The following is a 21,677-nucleotide window of genomic DNA, read 5'->3' on the forward strand; positions in this document are numbered from 1 at the left end:
TTTCCATACAAGGCAGTTTTACCAACTAAAGGAAGTTGGTCCATTTCCCTGGGGTTTTTATGACCTTAAAAATTCTCTATCAAATCTTAGTGCCAATCAAAACAATGATAACATTGCCATTAAAATTAGCATGGTGAGGACTTCATTCTTTGTTGAGGTTCCAGTGCTTCCTGAGACCAAAAAAAAAAAAAAAAAAAAAAAAAGACTAACTATATTCAGGGATAAAAAAATAGAAAATGGCAAATCAGCTGAGCAAACATTCATTCATCCAGTTCATCCACCTTATTTACCAGTAAACATTCCTTTTGTAAAACTATTCATTCATGAAGGAAGGATTCAGGATGTCTTCTAATCGCAGAACCAGAGGTGTAATATCATCATCTTATATTCATAATCAATTTATATTACAATATTTTTAAAAGCCATTTTTAATTTTTCTTGTTTAGTTAGGAACGTGCTTCTGATTCTGCTGTTCTTCTAACATGTCCAGATCATGAGCAACTGCCTGTTCAAGAAAACCTTCAGGAAATTACAGAAAAAAATGACAATTTAGAGTATTTATATTCATTTGGGGTCCTTTTTCACTGACTTGATGTTACATATTTGCTTTTAAGATTTCTAGAGTTCTCCTTGCCTTCTCTCTTCCCCCATTATGGGGTAACCAGAAAAACATTGTTTGGCTCTGCCAAAGAAGTTTCTTGTGCTGAGAGGTGAGTAAACAAGGGGGCAGGGAACCTTTCAGTACAGCAGGTTGCTTAGAGCTCCATCCAATATGGTCTTGAACGCTTCCAGGGTTGGGACATCCACAGCTTCTCTGGACAGCCTGTTTGAGTGCCTCACAACCTTCACAGTGAAGAATTTCTTCCTCATATCTAATCGAAATCAACCCTCCTACAGTTATAGGCCATCACATTGATCAGGAATTTACCTGTCTGTACAATGACCTATTAATCACACTGCTGGTTCAAAGGCCTTGTGTGCCACAGAGCCTTGGATTGTCTCCAGCAGTGGCCACAAGTGCACAGTGAGGTCAGAGTAAGAATCGGGTAAGCATGCGTGCTAGTTCCTTCTTCTTATTCTACCCCCCTTTGGAGGGGGCTTCCTGAACCAGAATTGGTTTGGATTATCAGTAACTTCAGTGGATCTCTCTTCCAAATACTCAGCCAATCTTCCCTAGAAAGTAAGGCTCTTTTGGGCAGAAAGGTCCTTTGCAAAGATTTTCACAGGTGCTGTCTGTATAAAGAAGCCGATTCTTCTGACAGTTCACTGTTGTCCAACTTCCTCTTGCTACTCTTTGCTCCAATGACCTCATTTCTGCATTGCCTTTTCTTAGTCTCAACCGCTCCTTGTGGTCAATGTTCTCAATAACTTTGATGATCCTCGTCATTTTTGTCTAGGGGTTTTCCATTTCTGATTTTTTTTTTTTTTTTTTAATGAGGTGAGGAGACAAGAGCTGCACACAGTATTAATTTTGTGGGCAAATACATATTTTTACAAGGTTATAATTGTTTTTCCTGTTTTGTTGTCTATTACTCTATTAGCAATTCCTAGCATTTGATATGTCTGTCTCTTTTTTTTTTTTTTTTAACCATGTCTGAGAAGTTTTACTGCACGTTTTCATTCTAACCTTAAAGTTTTACTTTGAGTGGTAATGGCCAACAAAATGATTGGCTCCTTACCTTAGGAATGGGCCATACAGTTGCACTGAAAATGATTGAAGGCAACATAATAAATAAAGCAATTGTACAGAGGAATACTTCCACTCACAAGAAAGTCAAGGCGAGTCGGAAGTGAAGAGGAGGAATGGCTGAGGTATAGGTCAATATCTATTGCTAGAAAGTATCTGCCATTTCTAATACATGGTAAGTGATATACAATTTTAAATGTAACTGAAACATTATCTTAGCAAGATAAAAAATATGTAATAAAGTACTCTTTTTCAAATGAGAAACTTCTTTGGTCCTGTGCTGCTTTGGTTATTTCTGTCTTACACATTTTCCAGAATTATCAAGTTCTTTGCAACTAAGGAACCCCTCATGACCTGGATCTTTACAGTGATGCTTGCTGGTATTATCTTGAAAAGTTTAAGTTGCTTCTAGCGGAAGTCAGACCCTTTTCTCTGAAAGACACAAAATGAGAAGGTAGTCACTTATAATTACTCCTTCCCTGTCTTCTGCTTCCTCATAGGTCACAGATGTATCTAAGCCATGAAGGGGGATGCTGGCATAAGACAAATGGCTTAAGTTCACATTTCAGACTTATTTTTTTCTTCCCTGATAGAAATTTTTAGTGCAGAGGTGCTCATCAGCACTTCTTGAAAAAGAAAATTGATGATCTAGCATCAAAGAGGCAAAGCTGAAGGGTATCAACTCCTTTGTCAAGTCAGGTACACCTTTTCATTACCTCACAGGCAGTGCCATATATGCACTAGAACTGTGAAGTGCTCAACTTCTGTAACAGTAGAGAGTGGAGAGGCTGCATAAACAGATATGCAAAGAGACTTGATTCCATAGTAAGAATTTTTTCTATAAATAATGTTTGAGTCTTATTCTATTTTCCTTTAGGATGGCAGTAACACTATGAAGTCCTGAAGTTCAGTCTTGTAGAGATAAAACTACTTTGAAGTTTTGTCTCAGAGAAAGAAAGCCTCTGAAGCCTATTTTACTTTAAAAAGTAGTTGAAGATTTTGTTTTCTTGATAAGTACTTTGGGATACATGTTCAGCTAGCTATGAGGAGAATTAGCAGTGCAAGTCCCGTCAGTGCTAAAGCTACTACTAATTCCCTGCACATCATACTGAATATTTACATCTTTGTTTAGTATTTAGATGAGCAATGATAATATTGCTTTCTCCTTGTTGCAGTTTTCTGTAATACTAAAAAGGAAAACATGAACATATGATAAAGACCATTTTTAAAGATATTTAATTGTATTTAAAAGATAGTATAATTACAGTTTGAATTAAACCCTAAATTGTGACTAAAATGGCTTCATTTCGTATCTTGGAAATAGTAGATTGGATCAAAGTTTTGTGGGCACTGTGAAGATTATTTCTTTGTGTGCAAAAGCTCTAAGTTTCAGAGAAGCTTAAGAGGGGCATTAGCTTAATTCTTGGGTGGTAGAGAGAGTGAATTATATTAGCAGTTTTATATCTGGTGGCAAATACTGTCTGCAGGATGGACTTCAATCATTTATGAATGGCTGTCTTCTACATCAGCTGCAGGCAGGTAAAACACTGGGAAAACAAAAGAACTCCAATTGTTGCGTGACTGTGTTGGCAGTATTGCACATTGATTGCACAGTTTGAGGAACATGATTGGATCTTGTTTTCAGTCTATCATCTGACTGCTTCCTGCTGAGGGTCATCTCTGAGCCGGACAGCAGTCCCAAAGTGAACAGGATGGAGGTGATGAACACAAAAGCTTTTATGAGCCCCAGGCCTCAAAATAAACCATGACAACACTTCTTTGGAGCCAAGTGCTAGTTCTCTTTCTTTTGCAGGTAGTTTCTTGGGTTTTTTAGTTGGTCCTCTCAATTGTAATTTTTAATATGACTGTGATTATCTTAGGGGTTTATTGTGAGTTTTACTGCTCCACTGCTATACTTATTACTGACTTGTCCAGTCTCTTGCTATGTCTAGAACAGAACTATGGCTTAACAGAAATAGTTGTCATCATTTTCCCAAGAAATACACCAAAAATTTGGAGGGAGAGAGGATCCAGCACCTCAGGAGATCATCACTGTTATTCTTCTTGATTTCTCTTGTGAAAAATTATCAGGTTCCCTTCACTAGTCCCCTTCACTCCTCAACATCAATCCTTGGAAGCAATTGAGGAACCTGCCAATACTTTTACTTCTAGTATTGGAAAATTTAGAGGTAAGGTCAGGACAAACTTGATGTGGAGGGTGTCTAGGTATGGGGGCTGATAAGAAGCAGGCCAGAAGTGATGCAGTTCCAGAATGAGAGCAGAAGACACCTGATCTGTGTGGCAAAAGGACTACAGTGAAGGTAGGAATTAGTTCAGATTCAATTTGTTTGTCTGGGAAGTCTAGAAGATATGTGGGAGGAAAGTAGTTCAAGAACCAAGATAGAGTGAGTATTAAAATTTTACACTGGTGCATTTTTAATCTAATGCTGTGTGGGTTAAACTTGGTTTGGGATTGTCAAATTAGAGTTTGGCCCTCCTAAAGATAATTCTCAGCTCTTTAGTGAATCAGATGGAAGTTTGCCAGGAATTTAAAAGTTCCTTGTGATTCTCAGGACTGTTTCAGAGCTGATCACTAAAGAAATGTCCTGCGACTAATTGAACCTCAGTCCTAGTGTTCAGGTTAATGGACTCACAGCAGAACTTGATGTTCAGATGCAATAAACAAGATTCCTGTAGACTGCTTTAGGCTCCAATTATTCTGTAAGATTTATGCTAACACATACATTTCTGCCATTTCAGGAATACCTTCAAAATATATTTCAGGAGAACAAAAGACATTTGTCTTTCATTAATTCCCTCACTGTAACCCTCTATCCTCTATGACTTTCTTTCCAGGATTGCAAGGAGCATTAAAAGGTGTCCCACCAATTGATGTTCTTCATGCAGTACCCAGCTCTCTACCAGTGGTGTGTCCTAGGAAAGAGGCTGCATGCAAACACAAGTGGAGGAGCAGTGAAATGACTTGTATTTCCTGTGGAAGTCTGTCTTCGCAGGTAGTTCTGCAAAGAAAGAACATAAGTGGGATGGTAGTTTGGCTCTGCATCCTTTGGATAAGGAAGGAGGTTTTCAGGGAGCGGTAGGATGAGGTTGCTGATTGGAATGCTGGGATCTGCCATCTTCCAGCCTACACCCTACATGTGTTTCTTGTTATTAATAGCCTTGTTCTTTACATTGCCACCCTCAGAGTACTCTGCCACTAGTCTTTTCTCTCTGTCCTTCTTGTTCCTTCTCCAGCTCTGGTACCCTATGTATGACTCATCCCAAAGCTTTTCCCTCTTTTCCACTGTCCCAATGCCCTGGGTCTATACTGCACTACAGCAGATCTAGAAGCACTACAGCATTCTAAAAGCATTCATAACAATACATAACAAGGACAGTACTGTAAGGATAGGGAGAGGTGTCAAAGATACACTTTCACCACCATTCTTATCAGGGTGTAGTCTTCAGTAGTTTTATTCTATACATGCAGTTGTTGAAGCAACTTCCAAAGACCAGGCAAGCTGCAAGATACAGTAACATTTTGGAAGAAAATGGTATGAAAAGTTAAATTTTTATTGACAAACGTTAGATTGATGTAATTATAGAAAAGTATTTATTTTATTTCTTTTGTTCTTTTATGAGTTTGTACATTATAAAACATACTGGAAACAATAGAAAGTCAAACTATATAAAACTGTTTGACTCTTTAACAATATATAATTTCATTAGCATAAGGCGTGAAGAATGCAGATGTTATGCTTTAAAACTCATATTTTTCAATTTAAATTTCTCATATAATGGTCACATTTTATCACAGTAAGGGTGGATCTTGCCATTGATTTCAGTCATCAGTATTTGACTCATTTAAGAATAAAAAATATCCTATTTCAGTGTTGACATATTGGAACTCAAGCAAAATATCTTATCATGATTATAAGGCATAGATGTGTACTTTAGAATTTGAGTTGGGTTTTTTCTGCTTCGCACTGCAGGTGGGCACTTGTTCTTGTAGTGTTTCTTCCCTAGATTGATGTCCAGTCTTTCAGCAACCCTTCAACAGACATTTTCTGCTAAGGCAGAGTGTTATTTGTCACTAAGTGCATGTGGCTACAAACTGAATCATCAAATCAGGACTTAAAAAAGCAAGAGAGAGAGAGAAAAAATAAAGGTGATTGCTCTATATGAGACAATTAACCCTGGGACCTTTACAAAATGGGGAAATGGTAATTCCTAGTAGATGAGTTGGATATTCATGGACACAAGCAGATTAGCTGCTGTTACAAATAGTGCCAAACGGAGAGGTTTTGTAGTTTTTCACTGCCTGCTACTTCATTTAATCATTTGCAGCAATGAGGAGTGACAGTAAAGGCACATACAGGAAAATCAATGTGATTATATATATATATGTATGTATTGCACAACACCCTGAATACACCAGAGGTTATACACCATCTACTGCTACACTTCTGTCTTTTAAGAGAAAATGGAAGCAGAGTTTGAATAAAAAGAACAGTGGGAATCAATCAATTTCCTGCCAATGTGCAGACATCTCTACTGACAGTCTTTAGCAAAATTACAATATGTTTTCTAAGATCTGTGTTTGGCAGGGATGGCTGATGAATCCTCAGGTAGTATGCTGATTTTTTATATCTTCTTTTTTGTTGTTGTTTTTCTCTGACATAGGCATTGTTGCTACAGTCTGTGACCCATCTCCATCTTAGCTACACCGAGGGTTATCAGAGACTGGGCAGTTGTTGGAAACACTGACTGAAGGGTGACTTGTGTGCATAGAAAGAAGGGGAATTTTATCACCTAATACTGAAATTGCCCTGACATGCCTTGTGTGTAGAATTTTTACTGCAGATTTCCGGGCTGCAAGCCTAAATAGCACAGCCCAAATGTTCAGCTCAGAGGGGGAGTTTTGATGACAAACTGAGTGTGCAAGGTGAGGGAGAACTATAGAGCCAAAACATGATCAGCCAGACAAAAGCAAGAGGCTGAGGCCATTGGGATTACCAAGGGAAAGAAGAAAAGAGTGAACCACATTTCTGGATGTAAGTCTGGTTGTATTATAATCCCCATCATCCCAGGCTGTAAGGTAACACACTCAGGGCATTTTTGGGGTCAAAAAATGCTCCAATTTTCAAAAAAAGCAGATTTTTTTAAAAAAGCAGATGCTTAGGAAAGAGAGGCCAAGTGAGAGGTGCAGCAGGGATGTGGGTGGCCCTGGTGCAGCAGGACAGGTGAAGGCAGGTTCCCTGAGGTGCAGGACCTCAGGGCTGTGCCACCTGATTTCCAGCAGCAGAGCAGGGTTCATCTTCAGCCTTTGCTTCGATGAAGGCATTGGTATGGCTTTCACTTTTTCCTGTTTGTCCTGAAACTTGGAAAGGGTTTTCTTCTTTAAAACCTTCACTTTTCCATTGTATTTTGTTGAGCCCACCCAGTGGGGTCTGAGGGACAAATCATAAGATTTGTTTGCCTAGAAAACTAGGCCAGAGGGGGCATTAAATAATATTATAGCTGTCCATGGCACAGATGGCTGAAGTAGAACAATTTGAAGAGAAAAAGGTGTTCTTTGGTTTAAACAAGATGGATTCCTGTGGCAAAAAAGCACATTTTCATGTAATTGTGGACTAAATCATGTTTATACAGGAATGGGGAGAAAAAAGTTTCTTCAGGCACAGAAGATTCTTCTTCACTCTTATTTCCTAACTTCTAAATGCTTGACTACAGCTACATAACTTTTTCAACAATTTTTTTCTGAGTGTGTGAAATACATGTATAGAGTACAGCAACTGTTCAAGTGTGAATTTATTTTTAAATAGAATTGACTCCTTGTATTAATATAGGTGCTATGGAAGTAGAAACATTTCTATATTATCACCATCTATCTTTTGAGAAAGAGAGAGATATTTTTACCTTGGCAATTCTGGTAGCAAGGTGGAGGCAGTTTTACAATAATCTGAATATATTTAAGGTGTGCAGTTCATTTTGGTACCTAATGAATAACTGTGTGCCCGAGTGGGTGGATGGAAAATAAGAAGGTTTTGGATTAGATAGAGAAGGTGAGACATGTTACATTTATGCACGTAACGTAGACATTTCAGTACATTTGATAAAGTCACTGCTAAATACCATTTTTGATGCATGTGATGGCAATCAGTTTCCTTTGAAAACTGTGATTCGGGGGGCGTGGTGGGGGGGGAGTAAAATGTCTGCACCTTTTCAAAACGAACGCAAGTGTTTCATTTAATTAAAGCAGCAATCACATTATTTTGCAGTCAGATTTCTCCTATGGCCCCTGTGGTGCCATAGGAACAGAAGTTGGCACCGGCTGGAAGGGCTGCCAGCAGAGCGGGCGCTCGCTGCCGGGGCGGCACTCGGCTTCTCCCGCACCCGCTGCAGTCCGGCGCCTTGGCTCGGCAGCTGCCCCGTGCGGCTACGAAAGACGGGCTACCAAGCGCTCTGCTCACACACATTTGGTAATTACTAGTGGCATGATGGCTAGGACCGCCAAGGCAAATTAAGAAGCACGTTACCGAGTGGAAGTGGTCCAACAGCCTGCACCAGGGAGGCTCGGGCACAGAACAGAAGGAGACCTGCAGAGATGTCTGAGGTTGCACATAAGAGTCTTCTGCCCCATTCCCGTGCAAAAGGATGGACAGTCCAAAAGCACCTGTCAGTCCTGCTGGCAGGAGTGTGCCTGGGAGGTCTCAGCTCTGTACAGGCAGCTGCTGCCTCTGCTGCCCAGCTAACCAGCAACTACAACTAAGCAGCTAATCAGCTGGAGTTTGGGGAACACGATGCTCCCTAGTTACTCAAAAGTCATCTTTTGAGAGGACTACAGAGCTTTACTTCTTTCAAGCAGTCCATTTGTGACCTGGTGTGATGAAATTTCATGTTCTTTAGCATTTCCTTGGCAAAACAAGCAAAAATGGCTCCTTTATCTGTAAGGAACATTATGTGTTGATACAGAAAAAGTAAGCATCCCTTGGGAATTACCTGTGATGGCTGCTATTCCATTATTTTCTCTAGTCCTTCATTTGACAACAAAAAGGGTTCCTTCATTCATTAGGAGCATTTTATGTTGGTATAGTTTATCCTGAAGAAAAAGAAACATCACATACAACAATCAGGGTGGCACTGATTAAGTTGTGCCTTTTTTTTTCCTGTGTGATTTTGATATAAAATATGAAACATGATTCCAGTAAACCACTTCTGAAAGACTCTGTGGCCTCAGAGCTTGTAGTCTTTCCATGTGCTGTGCCTTTTAGAGCAATTTCATCCAGCCTTTGTATTGGCTTCCACTGAACGTCTTAGAAATGTTAAAATCATCTAATTCAGCACTTTTTGATTGCTGCATATTGATACAGAAAACTGTGTTACAACATTCTCCTCCTTTGTGCAAAAAAAAGCAACATTATTAATGAGAAAGGAAAAAAGGAAGTATGACAATAAATTCAAGAGGCTGTTCATTTAAACAGCTTCTAAATGAAACATTTGCACTTTGTGAATAAATCTACATCCTGGTGCCTGATATCTGGAGCAAATCTTGACACACCTTGGGTCTCTTCATGTTAGGGAGATAGATCCAGTTTTAAGGGTAAATCTGCCACCTTCCACACGTTTGGCTCTCAGTTCTCTCTTCTCAACACAGGACTGCATCATAAATCCTGTGCTCAGTAGTTCATGTTTCTGGAGTGAATGAATCCTGGGAAGGAGACATAGCAGAAGGAAAACAGATATGCTATTTCTTGGCATCCAGGTCCCATGTGAGCTATTAATTACAAGGCAACCTTAAGAAAGAATGCCAATATCCATGTATAGCCCCCTTACCAAAAGAAACTTTCTTCAGAATACACATACACTATTAAAATTCAGAAATTATTTCAGCATATTGAAATATTAATTTTAAATGCATTGCTCTAGGATAGTATAACAGAGGGTGAGGCATGGGAAAGGGAAGAGAAGCACCAGGGGAAAAAGTGTATGACACAGATGGATTACTCTACTGAAGACTTGCCCTTTTTTCTGATGGTTTGGAAGACACTCTCTCCCATGGAATAGATGCCTTGGCCACAGCAAGTGGGGACCTGCTGCCCAAGCTCAATACACCCATAATCTATGCAAAACAACTAAATCCCAGTCCCAGAGGGTACCAGCAATTTTTAACCAGAGCTAGATTTGGACATTTTCAAGTCCTCAGATAATTTCCCTTTTATCTCAGATAGAGGTGTGGTCAAGCCATTGTGTGGAAAACATTACTTAAGGTTTAGGGAGGGACTGGTAAACTGATTTTTGTAGAGGAATTATTCTAAATTTTGAGATGTGCATGTGAGAAGGAGAAAGAAGCTTTTTAGATCATCCTTGCTTCCCCTGACTGATGACCAGCTACCACCATTTTGAAACCTGGTGGTTAGTTTCTTTATGTTTTCAAGGTTACCTATGGAAAAAGAAAATAGAGGCAGAAATTTGATCTTAAAATGACATTTCTCCAAAATTGATGGTATTTAGGATGCCTGTCACTGAAAAGGTAGCGCTTGAAATAAATTGCAAGTGTGATGCATATCAGGGTAAATCTCAGAATTTTCCCAGATATTCTGAAAAGTCTGGAAAAAGAGATGGGTGCCTGGGGCCCTGCTTAGGCATCTGTTTGCCATATGTTTTCACTAAGGAAATGAAATAAAATGTCAGAAAATCTGCAAGAGGTAAAATGTAGGAGGCACCAAACTAAAAATAGCAAGGCTTACATGGAGACTGGACAGCTGGGTCTTCATGGGCTCAAAATGGAGTACAGTTAATGCAGTTTTTTCCATGTGCTTCTGAAGAACAGTGGTGCTGGTCCTCACAGAAGCCATAGCTGATCCATGGATCTCCCCCAGTCCCAGAACAAGGAGGAAGGCTAGATTGATTGCCCATAGTTGGATACAGGATAGATTAGAACAGCAAGTTTAAAAGTTGCATGTGTATGAGGTGCAGGTGTCAGACATGAAGGGAAACTTGTCATGACACGTGGCACAGGCTATCGGGAGATCACCCCAGGAGAGAGAAATGTCAGTGTGTACTAGCTGGTACAGACCATTGGCAGTGAAATAAAGCAAAATGCTGAGGGCTCAACTAAGTGGGAAGCCACTGGAAAGACAAAGTACCACAGGGAAAAGTTGCTGCTGAGAGCCTTATGGGAACAAAAGAAGAGAAAACCTGGAGCAACAAGTGGGAAACAGCACAGAAATTGGAACATAAATATGTACAGTAAGCTGCAAAACTATATAAAAGCTGTACACAAAACCCATTAAACCTATCAAAAGTTAATATACCTGTGTCCTTCAGAAAACAAGCAGTCCATAATATTTTATTGCTACTGTGGCTATCAATGTTATTGCTCAACTCTAGATTTTGAGCTGGTGAAACTGGAATAGCTCTGTCCAAACTAATAGAGACAGCAGTTTGCACCGGCAGGAGAATCAGGTCTTGTCTGTTTGCATGGAACCTTTCAGGGTGGCATGTGAAGATATTGCTCTGCTGTTTCCTAAAAATAGAGTACCTGGCTGCGTCGGTGATGCAGTGTCAGCATGGATGTCACTGGATGAACCATTTCACCTTTTTGCTGTTTCTCACAAATCATTCACTAACTGATCTTCATTCCTCAGGATTGATTCATTTTTCAAAGACCTCACCTGAAGATTTAGAAGGAAAATATTGTCAATGCTTGTGAGTTTTTGAGTGTGACTATTTGCTGCTTGTGACGTATAATTGGTCACTTCAATTGAATTGCAATTTTTATGCTCCATGATTGGACACAAGAATTACTATGCAAATTTAATCAGTGGAAACTGTAGCAATGACAGAAAAATTTACTAATAGACAGATAGGGACCAATTCCCAAGTTACATCCTTTTAGTTCCCTATAATGTGCTGTTTAAAATCCATGGTTAAATGATTTGAAGTACAGGCGTGTGAATATACTGTATGAAGACAGCTGTCTTTGTCAACCAGAGCTATAGCTGTGAACCAAAATAAAGTTGTAGAAGACAAAACAAAGAAGGTTTGTTTTACACAACCTGCATTCCATGTAATCATATTGATTATTATTAATTGCACCTGAAGCATTCAATTCTATATTGTGGGCTTCTAAATGAAACTTCTTGTTATATGTCCAAGCTCAGCATCTGAAAAACACATCTATATTTTCCTGTATCTCTCTCTGCTCTTTTAAAATACTTGGAATACACTGGTATTCAGAGATCTTTGAGGTTTTTCCTGTTTTCCATGCTGTGTTTCCCTCTAAGCTGCTTGATTTGTTCGTCTGTAATTGCAGGTGACTCTGCATCATATTTTTCCTCATTCTAGATGCCAGGTGTTCTGGTCCATCTACAGTGTTTTATCGGGCAGATTTATCCTCCTACTTCCTTCTGAAATCAGAAGAGAAATGGTGATGAACACATCTGTCTTTTTTGAGCCTCTGTCTGAAATTGTGATACCTGTTTCTAGCAATGGACCAATATTTGGTGCAGAAATTTTTCACTCAGTTTCTTGCATGTTCCTTCTAACTATGTTGCCCATTGATCTTTTCTGATATAGCTGTTTTTAGCAGGGTACATTTTTATTAAATTTGCAGTTTACTGCTATTACAATTTTTCTGCATTGTCTTTATTTTTATTGCTAATGTTTGACTAGAACTTCTGCAACTTCTGTATTTCAAGATTTTTTTCTTCCCCAGCATGAATTCTTTTCTACTTGCAAATTTGCAGGTTTTTTTTTTTTTTTAATACCCAGTAGAATGTTCTTGAACAATTTCCAGTTCCTATTAATATTTCCCACATTAAATTAATGTTCCTAGCATGCTAAAGCAACAGGGTTTCTTGAGCTTGGACAAATTGTCCCTTTGTGTTTCTGGGTGGTATCACATTCAATGTGCATGAAGCAGATGAGAGAGGGCTGTGACTACAGGTAGCCAAATAGGCATGTCTTTACCATCCTAAAGTGTCTGTATTGGCTGCAAAATGCCTGTGAAGGCAATGGTCCAGTGGGATGCAGGAAAAATACGGAACTTCACTGGTATATGTATGTAGTTTATAAATAAATGTATGTTTGTAGTTTATACATAAATATATGTACATTCGGGGTGCATGCTCAAAAATGTTTTAGTGATAGGGGCTCACAAAAACAATGTTTAGAGACCATTGCTTGATGAGCAAGTACACTGTTAGGTTTCAGTGATCCTAAAGTCATGACCAGCCTGCACAGTCCGTTTCTGGTTTGTCCTGGCCACTTGTCAGGATGCTAGGCTAGATGGACCTTCCCTTGGAACTATCACAACTCCTTACGTAGTCTTAATCCATAAAATTAAAACCTTCTGAGATTGTGGGTGGTCTGCAGCTTTCTGGCAATATATAGGTTTTGATTTAAACTTTTTTTCTCTCTCTTCTCTCACTACTGAATTACCATCTTTTAAATGGTCCAGTCATAAATCAGCCTTCTAATAGTATTGAAAACAAACCTGTTATATGATATTTTCTTTTTTTATATGACCTAGTCTGATTATAATAAATATAGACAGTCACAGTGACATCCTTTGCTTTGTATGTTATGACATGCAGGTTTCTGTGACTGGTTTGGACTCCATTGACTTGATGGTGGCAGCTCTTCACAATGTAGGAGGGACTACAATTTGAGATTCAAATCAGTAGTCCACTTCCAAAAGAGTTCCTATGGTCTAGAAATGTGTAGGTTTAAAACTAGTATTGAACCAATAACTAGGCTCTTATTTTAGGGCAGCCTGTTAGAAATGCTGTTCTTTGCAGCTTCATGTCTCTCTCTCTTTCTAAGTGCAGAAAACAGTCCTTTTGGGAGGATTTACTTTTTAGGACATCTTAACATGCCTCCTAGCCCTACAAACCTGATGGGTTTTGCAGTCCTAGCTGAGTCTGATCGAAGCTGACGTCTGTGGGCTTCTGTGAGGGATGTGGGAAGAACGTACTAAATATGTCAAGGTAGAGTGTCCCCAAGCAATTTGATGGTTGTTAGACTGAAAGCACTGCTTTGGAAAAGTATGCTGACTCATGGCTTGAGAGAGGAAGGATTTCTTTTTTAAAGCAATGGGCTAGTATGGTAGGATCTGGATTCACTTCTTAACTTTTCCAAAGTTGCCATGCAACAAAACCAATCTCTAAATGCCTCTGTCCATAAAAGTTGTCTCCATACGGCAAATATAGTATTTTTTTCCTTTGTCTCTTTTCATTTATTTTAAATGTCTTCAGACCTGGAGGTGTCTGTGGATGTCTCCAATTATGTAAGTGAAGACAACTTGGCACAATGGGCCCCTTATTTCAACTGGGAGTTCCGCAGGCTACTCCTGTGCAAATAATATATGGCAGTAAGGTTCCAAAAAGTACCCATGGCTATTCTTGCTTCTATTTGATGCTACAGGTATGCAGCAGATCTAAAAATTCGGCCAAAGTATCCTGACAGCAAATGGGTAAATAAGTGTCTATAAATAGCATTGCAGACCTGTAAGGAAAGAGCAGGAATCACAGAACCACAGAATGGTTTGGAGTTGGATGGAACCTTTAAAGATCATCCAGTCCCACATCCCTGTAATGGGCAGGGACACCTTCCCCTAGACCAGGTTGCTCAAAGTCACATCCATCCTGGCCTTGGACACTTCCAGGGATGGGAAGTGGTCTTTCTTCTAAGCCTTCTTTCTACATCGAAAGTCTGCAATCAGGTCTCCCTGGAACCTTCTCTTCTCCAGACTCAACAACCCCAGCTCTCTCAGCCTGTCTTCACAGGACAGGTGCTCCATCCCTTTGATCTTTTTCATGGCTCTCCTCTAAGCCCTCTCCTAAAGGTCCATGTCCTTTTTACACCAGGCACCCCATAATTGGACAGGTGAGGTCTCATAGGAGCACAGACAAGACCCCAACCTGGGAAAACCAGGTGGGTTTTAAGCCAGATGAGTTTCTTGCTGTTTCTCCTCCCATCAACATGATCTGTGCCCTAGCCCAAGGAAGGGAAAGCCCTGCAGAGGGAAGAAGCAAGTGTGGTGTGTTGATGTCCCTGCTGCTGACAGAAGTTCTGCTGTGCACTGGTCACGTCTGCAATGCTGCAGCCTAAATGATGCAGGAGCCCAGACAGAACCAGGCCTTTACTTGAGCTGCAAGAGTAATGCACTATAGAAAAGTGGAAAATGCCAATGCCAAATAGCATTTCCCACCATATCTATTAGATTTCTGGGATTTTTTCTGCCCCTGAGAGTCCAGCAGCATGAGTCTGAAGCCTTATAACATTGTGTTAACAACTCCATCTCATGGGAAGAGAGGCTGATTTGGAGGCCTGGAATAAAAAAAGCCTTTTTAAAAAAGTCTCATGTTTCATAAGAGAATTTGAGGATTTCAGTTAAGTTCATGACATACATTTTTATTTATGTATTATCTATATTTTTCTATATTTTTAATTTCTTAGGTTCAGCCATCCTTGTTAACTTAGCTTGAAAAGTCTTTCACTGAAAGCTATCACTTAGGTCCAAAGTGGGTGTAATTCTGCATCTGAACGTGCAATGGATCCTGGTTCTCTTTCCAAAAGACTGAACAGTGTCAGCTTGCCCAGTGAATGGAAATACTTTCCACTGTGCTTCCCTCAAGAGATCAGTTTAAAACAGAGCATCATTGCTTCTGTAAAATTTGAACCCAGAGCCCTCCAGCTTTGGCATTTTATTTTCATGATTTAAATTTGTTCCCTAACTCCTTAATTTCAAAGGGGCAGCAGTCTACCAGAGTTTCCTTTAGCAATCAGACAAAAAGCAGATGTTCATGCTGAATATTGCACAGCTCTGTACAGCAGGCAGGAAACTTCATGTAATAAAGTTACTCAGTGTGGAAATTCTTGACTGTGGCCGGGTTCACAAAGCTTGCAAAAAGCACTGCCATGAGTTTGACCATGCCCTTTGAAATTAAGGATAGGGGGAACAAAGTTAAGTCATGAAAATAAGGTCCCAATGGCTGAAGGGCTCTGGTTTCAAATTTCTCAAAAGCATTAGAACTAAATTTTAAAACTGGTCTTTGCAGTGAACTGCAACAGGAGCCATCATCAAAAACTGGGCAAACTGACATAGTACAGTCTTTCCTCAAAAAACAGGGAGGCAAATCATAAGCTTCTGAGGCAACAGGCTTTTTTTCAGTTAAAGGCTTTCTTTAGATGTTAATGTCAGCTTGTCTCAGTGTCTGTTGGAATACAAAGCTTCTTCCAATGGTTCGCTTTTGTCTTGAATGTCCAATGTAAATATTTGGTTTGCTTTTTTTAACACAATATGCTGTTTATTTCAATAAGACCTCCTTACAAATTATAGTCATTCTTCCCTTAGTTCAACTATAATCTCCTAAAAAGATTCAGTAATTTACCATCAAGACCAACTCTCAATTCCTTCATACCTTATGAGACATTTTTCTGTAGTTTAAAGGGTTCTTGCCTCCCCATCACATAGGAAAAGAAGACAGTGATCAGACTCAGAATTTATTCTTCAAATGCACATTTTCCATTAATACTGTACAAAATCCTTTCTGTATTAGAAACAAGTGATATGATTTAAACTGAAACATAACAAAGATGATTTAGCTGGTTCCATTATTTTTCTCTTGCTTTTTAGTAATTTGTAGTGTCTTGGAGTATAAATATACTATAACCAATTTGATTTACCATCTTCCTTTCCAAATTAAGTTTTCTCTCCTTCGTTTTGTTTGGATGTCTTTTTTATTGGGAAGCCAGCTTGACAACCAGCTGGGACTTGTTATCAAGGGAGCTGCAGAATGGGAATCTTTTACTTTGTGTGGTAGACACTTCTCTTTCTTACTCTGAGTATGCATGAAAAAGTAAAACCTCCCCTCTTGCTGGTGATGCCATCATAAATTTACCTTCTTCCTTTGATAACAAACGAGTATGCTTTGCTTTTTGAGAGGCTCAAAAGCTCACTACCAACACAGGGCTTGATAAGACTTTTGAGATAAGACTTTAGGCACTAACTCAATTGGATAACCATAATACATGATTAGTCATAGAGCCATAGAATGGCTGGGGTTGGAAGGGACCTTAAAGATCATCCAGTTCAAAACCCCCTGCAATGAGTAAAGACAGCTTCCACTATACCAGATTGCTCAAAGCCCCATCCAGCCTGGTCTTGAATAGTTCCAGGGATGGGACATCCACAGCTTTGCTGGGCAACCTGTTCTAGTGTCACACAACCTTCAGAGTAAGGAATTTCTTCCAAAAGTCTAATATAAATTTATCCTCTGTCAACTTAAAACCATTGTCCCTTGTCCTATCACTACACTCCCTGATAAGGAGTCCCTCCCCATCTCTTTTCTAGGCCTCCCTAAAGTACTGGAAGGCCACAACAAGGTCTCCCGAGGCCTTCTCTCTGCCATCTGAACAACCCCAGTTCTCTCAGCCTCTACTCATAGGGAAGTGTACCAGCCCCCGGTCATATTTCTGGGCCTCTTCTGGATGCACTCGAGAAGTGCCATGACCTTCTTATATTGGGGGCCCTAACCTGAACACAAGAGTCCAGGTGGGGTCTCACTAGAGCGGAGCGGAAGGATCACCTCTCTTAACCTGCTGGCCATTCCTCTTTTGATGCATCCCAGGATACAATTGTCATTCTGGGATGTGAGCACACACTGCAGGCTCATATTCAGTTTTTCACCCACCAATCCTGCAGGGTCCTTCTCTGCAGGCCTGCTCTCAGCTGGCTCATCACCCAGCCTGTGTCCATGTTTGGGATTGACCCAGGCACAAGACTTTGCACTTGGTCTTGTTAAACTTCATGAGGCGCATGTGGGCGCAGCTCTCTATATTATTATATAATAAATGAAGTGTCCATAAATGCTTTTGATATGCTTAAATTAAAATACCTAGTATGATTTTTGGACGTTTGCAGAACTTAAGCTTCTGTGAACAGAAGGCTTGTAGTCCGCCTTGTGCAAGATTTAGCATCTACCTTTAAAAGTAGCTTGGAAGATACAGCTAAGCCTCTATACCTTTCCTTACTACTTTTGCACCTGCTGGTGTAGAAGCCAGCTGGTAGTACTGAAACTTGGACTAATTTGAAGGGTAAGAAATGGAGCTTAACACAAATGCAGGTAGGACTGCAGTTGCTTCTTAACTGGATGTGTGAGGGCATGTAAGAAAGGTGGCTGCAAATCAGAGGAGGTATTAACTGAATCTTGAGGCCATGTGGGAAAAAACCTGTACACGGGCTGAAGAAGTCAATTGTTAAAGTGGGGTATAATGAGAAACGGATAAAAGAGGGAAAATTATATGGGACCATACTGAAAACAGTCCAAGTTGCCAACCCTAATTAGTGTTTGTGAAATCCTCGACTGTTGCCATGGCAATAAATGTGATACTACAAATGCTGCATTCTGACTTCTTCACAGGATCAAGCAAAGTTGGAAAGGAGCAAATCCCTATGTAAACATCAATATCATCAATTAATTAGGAAACACAGCAAGATAAATAATAAGAACCCATGAAAGGTAAATTAACTTCTGTTTCCTGCCTGCTATATTTGAAAGTTTCCCCAGTATCAAGCATTTCTGTAATTCACTTTCATTCTACAGTAATGTTTTATCACAGACCACAGTGGAAGTTGTTGTGAAGAGGGTTTTTTAACACATTATTTACCAAGTTAAAGACTTCAGCTTATTTGGGCTACTTCTGCAACTTCAAGGCATTTCTTTCTTTAAATGTCACTTAGCATGTTTATTTATTTGTTTGTTTAAGATAAAATTCCACCTAAATAAGCTGAGAGTTCTCTGTTCCTTTAATAAAAACTGATAAACAGTCTAAAATGGAGCAAATCATCCTGAGTGCCAGCCAGTGGCATGTACAGGATAACCAGGGGATCAGGTCCAGACAACATGAGTTTATGAAAGGTAGGTCCTGCTTGACCAGCCTGATCTTCTATGACAAAGTGACCCACTTTGTGCGTTAAAGAAAGGCTGTGGATGTTGTCTACCTAAACTTCAATTAAGCCTTTGACACCATTTCCCACAACATTCTCCTGGCGAATCTGGCCTCCCATGTCTTGGATGGGTGTATTCCTTGCTGTGTAAGAAGCTGGCTGTACGGCCAGGCCCAGAGAGTAGTGGCAAATGGAATAATCCAGCCGGTGGCAGGTCACAAGTGGTGTTCCCCAGGGCTCAGTGTTGGGGCCAGTCCTGTTTAATATTTTTATCAATGATCTGGATGAGGAGATCGAGTGCACCTTCAGTCCGTTTGCAGACTCTCACCAAGATGGGTGGGAATATCAATCTACTGGGTGGAAATATTGATCTACAGGAAGGCTCTGCAGGGGGATCTGGACAGACTGGATGGATGGGATGAGACCAACTGTGTGAGGTTCAACGAGGCCAAGTGCCAGGTCCTGCCCTTGGGTCACAACAACCCCAGGCAGCCCTACAGGCTGGGGGCAGAGTGCCTGGAAAGCTGCCAGTGGAAAAGGACCTGGGGGTGCTGACTGGCAGTGGCTGAACATGAGCCAGAGTGTGTCCAGGTGGCCAAGGAGGCCAATGGCATCCTGGCCTGTAGCAGGAATAGTGTGGCCAGCAGGACCAGAGGAGGGATCATTCTCCTGTACTCGGCACTGGTGAGGCTGCACCTCAAATCCTGTGTTCAGTTTTGGGCCCCTCACTACAAGAAGGACATTGAGGTTCTGGAGCAAGTACGGAGAAGGGCAATGGAGCTGGTGAAGGGTCTGGATGGGAAGTGCTGTGAGCAGTGGCTGAGGGAGCTGGGGTCATTTGGGGAGGAGGCTCAGAGGTGACTTTATCACTCTCTACAACTGCCTGAAAGGAGGGTGTAGCCAGGTGGGGATGGATCTGTTCTTCCAGGTAACAAGTGACAGGACAAGAGGAAATGGCCTCAAGTTGTGCTAGGGAAGGTTTAGATTGGGTATTAGGAAAAATTTATTCACTGAAAGGATTGTCAAGCACTTGAATGGGCTGCCCAGAGAAGTGATGGAGTCACCGTCTCTGAGGTATTTAAAAGGCATGTCTATGTGGCACTTGGGGACATGGCTTTTTCATGGCCTTGGCAGTGCTAGGTTAACCGTTCGACTCAATGACCTTAGATGATTCTATGTTTCAAGGATGCCATACAAATATTAAACAATGTGAAAAAAATGTCTTTTTTTCCCCATGGTCTTGTCTCTTGCATGACTTCAGAATCTTGTACTACTTGAATAGTTTCACTATAGACACATAAGGATCTTGCCATATGCAAAACATCATTTACATCTGTGCCATGGTTTAACCCCAGCAGGCAACTCAGCCCCACACAGCCACTTGCTCACTCCCCACTGGTGGGCTGGGAGACAGAATCGGAAGAGTACAAGGGAGAAAACTCTTGGGTGAGATAAAATCAGGTTATTAGAGAAAGCAAAAGGTATGCATACAAGCAAATCAAACCAAGGAATTAATTCATCCCTTCCCGTGTTCAGGCAGGTGTTCAGCTATCCCCAGGAGACCAGGGCTCTATCATGCTTTACAGTGACTTGGGAATTCAAATGCCCCATGCCAGCTACTGTGACGAAAATTAACTCTATCCCAGCCAAAACCAGCATAAGGTGGAATCCCACGCTTCTTTATGAAGAAAATCCTTGGTTTTGTGGGGTTAGGTTAGAATCTTTATCTCATTTGACTTTCACAGCCATATAACAATTTCAAGTATTTAAACTCCTTCTGTAATCAAATGCGGCCAGAACATTCCATATTATGAATATAAAGGTGTTCTAATGCTAAAAAAGAAAACAGAATAAAATTTGCTGCGTTTCCATATAATAAACAAGTTTCTTTTACTTTTATTTGACAAATCACTGCATTGGTAATACTCACAAATGCAGGTCTGGCATACAATTCTCAAATATGTCATCTGCTGCTAAGAATTTGATTAATTGGCACCCCATTTATTCAATTACTACATCAATAGTCTGGCATTTTTAAAAGTTAATCTTTTTTGTCCATTAGTAATTATTGTTTAATCCATATTGTGCAATATTCCCAATGGTTGGCTTCATTAATTTAATAAAGGACTACTAAGTATTTTTTTCTAAATACTGTCTAGTTTGGTTCACAAACATGTGATTGACCATCATTTTGAATAGTCTCATGGATGACTTCATAAGCAGGGTAAGAAAGGTCAGTTTGAATACCTGGGTTATTTTGAATATTTCAATGCTTTTATCATGTTTTTATAGTTCAATACAGTGGCAGCATAATGGAAAGAAAAGGAAAGCAAAACAAGAGCATTCACTGGACAGTAGCTCAGCAAACAGAAGGTTTTATTCCCAGCTCTATGACTGAGATGCTGTATGCACTTGGGCTGGCATTCTCCTATTTCCTTTTATTTTGTCTATTTGGACTGGAGCTTCTCCTGGGTAGGTACTGGAGGTGCTAATTAGGGTAGGTAGCAAAATGGGGTCCTGATCTCTGTTGTGGCCTCTAGGTGTTGCTATAATACAAATAATTAATCAAAAGACATGTTTCAGTGTCCACCGAGGGTGTTGGCAATTTTTCCCAAAGCCATGCTTAATTTTATACAGTTAAATCCCTCTCTCTCCCTCGTCTCTACGGCATAACTGAAATTTTAGCTTTGTGTATTGGGCAAATGAACCTGAATGTGAAAAGTAGAAGTAGGAAAGCTGTAGAAAGAGATTTGACTCACCTCTAGTCACAGTTCCTCATTTTTGGGTGCCTTTGTGAGTCTCTTGTCCAAGGATGGTCTCTACTAGAGGAACCTGCTATTAAATTCCTGACTCAGCCCAACCTTCCACTGCCAGAGTCAACCACTGGGCATCAAATCCCTTAGCAAGGCCTCTGCTGCTGATGTGGTTTAGGAGCATAAGTACACAAGGCACAGATAAGGACACAAGTGCAGGTGACTTAGATCAGGACACAGACCTGTTCTCATGTCTAAGGACGCAAGGGCCTAAAATAAT

The sequence above is a fragment of the Corvus moneduloides genome, chromosome 1 (assembly GCF_009650955.1).
Source record: "Corvus moneduloides isolate bCorMon1 chromosome 1, bCorMon1.pri, whole genome shotgun sequence".
NCBI lineage: Eukaryota > Metazoa > Chordata > Aves > Passeriformes > Corvidae > Corvus > Corvus moneduloides.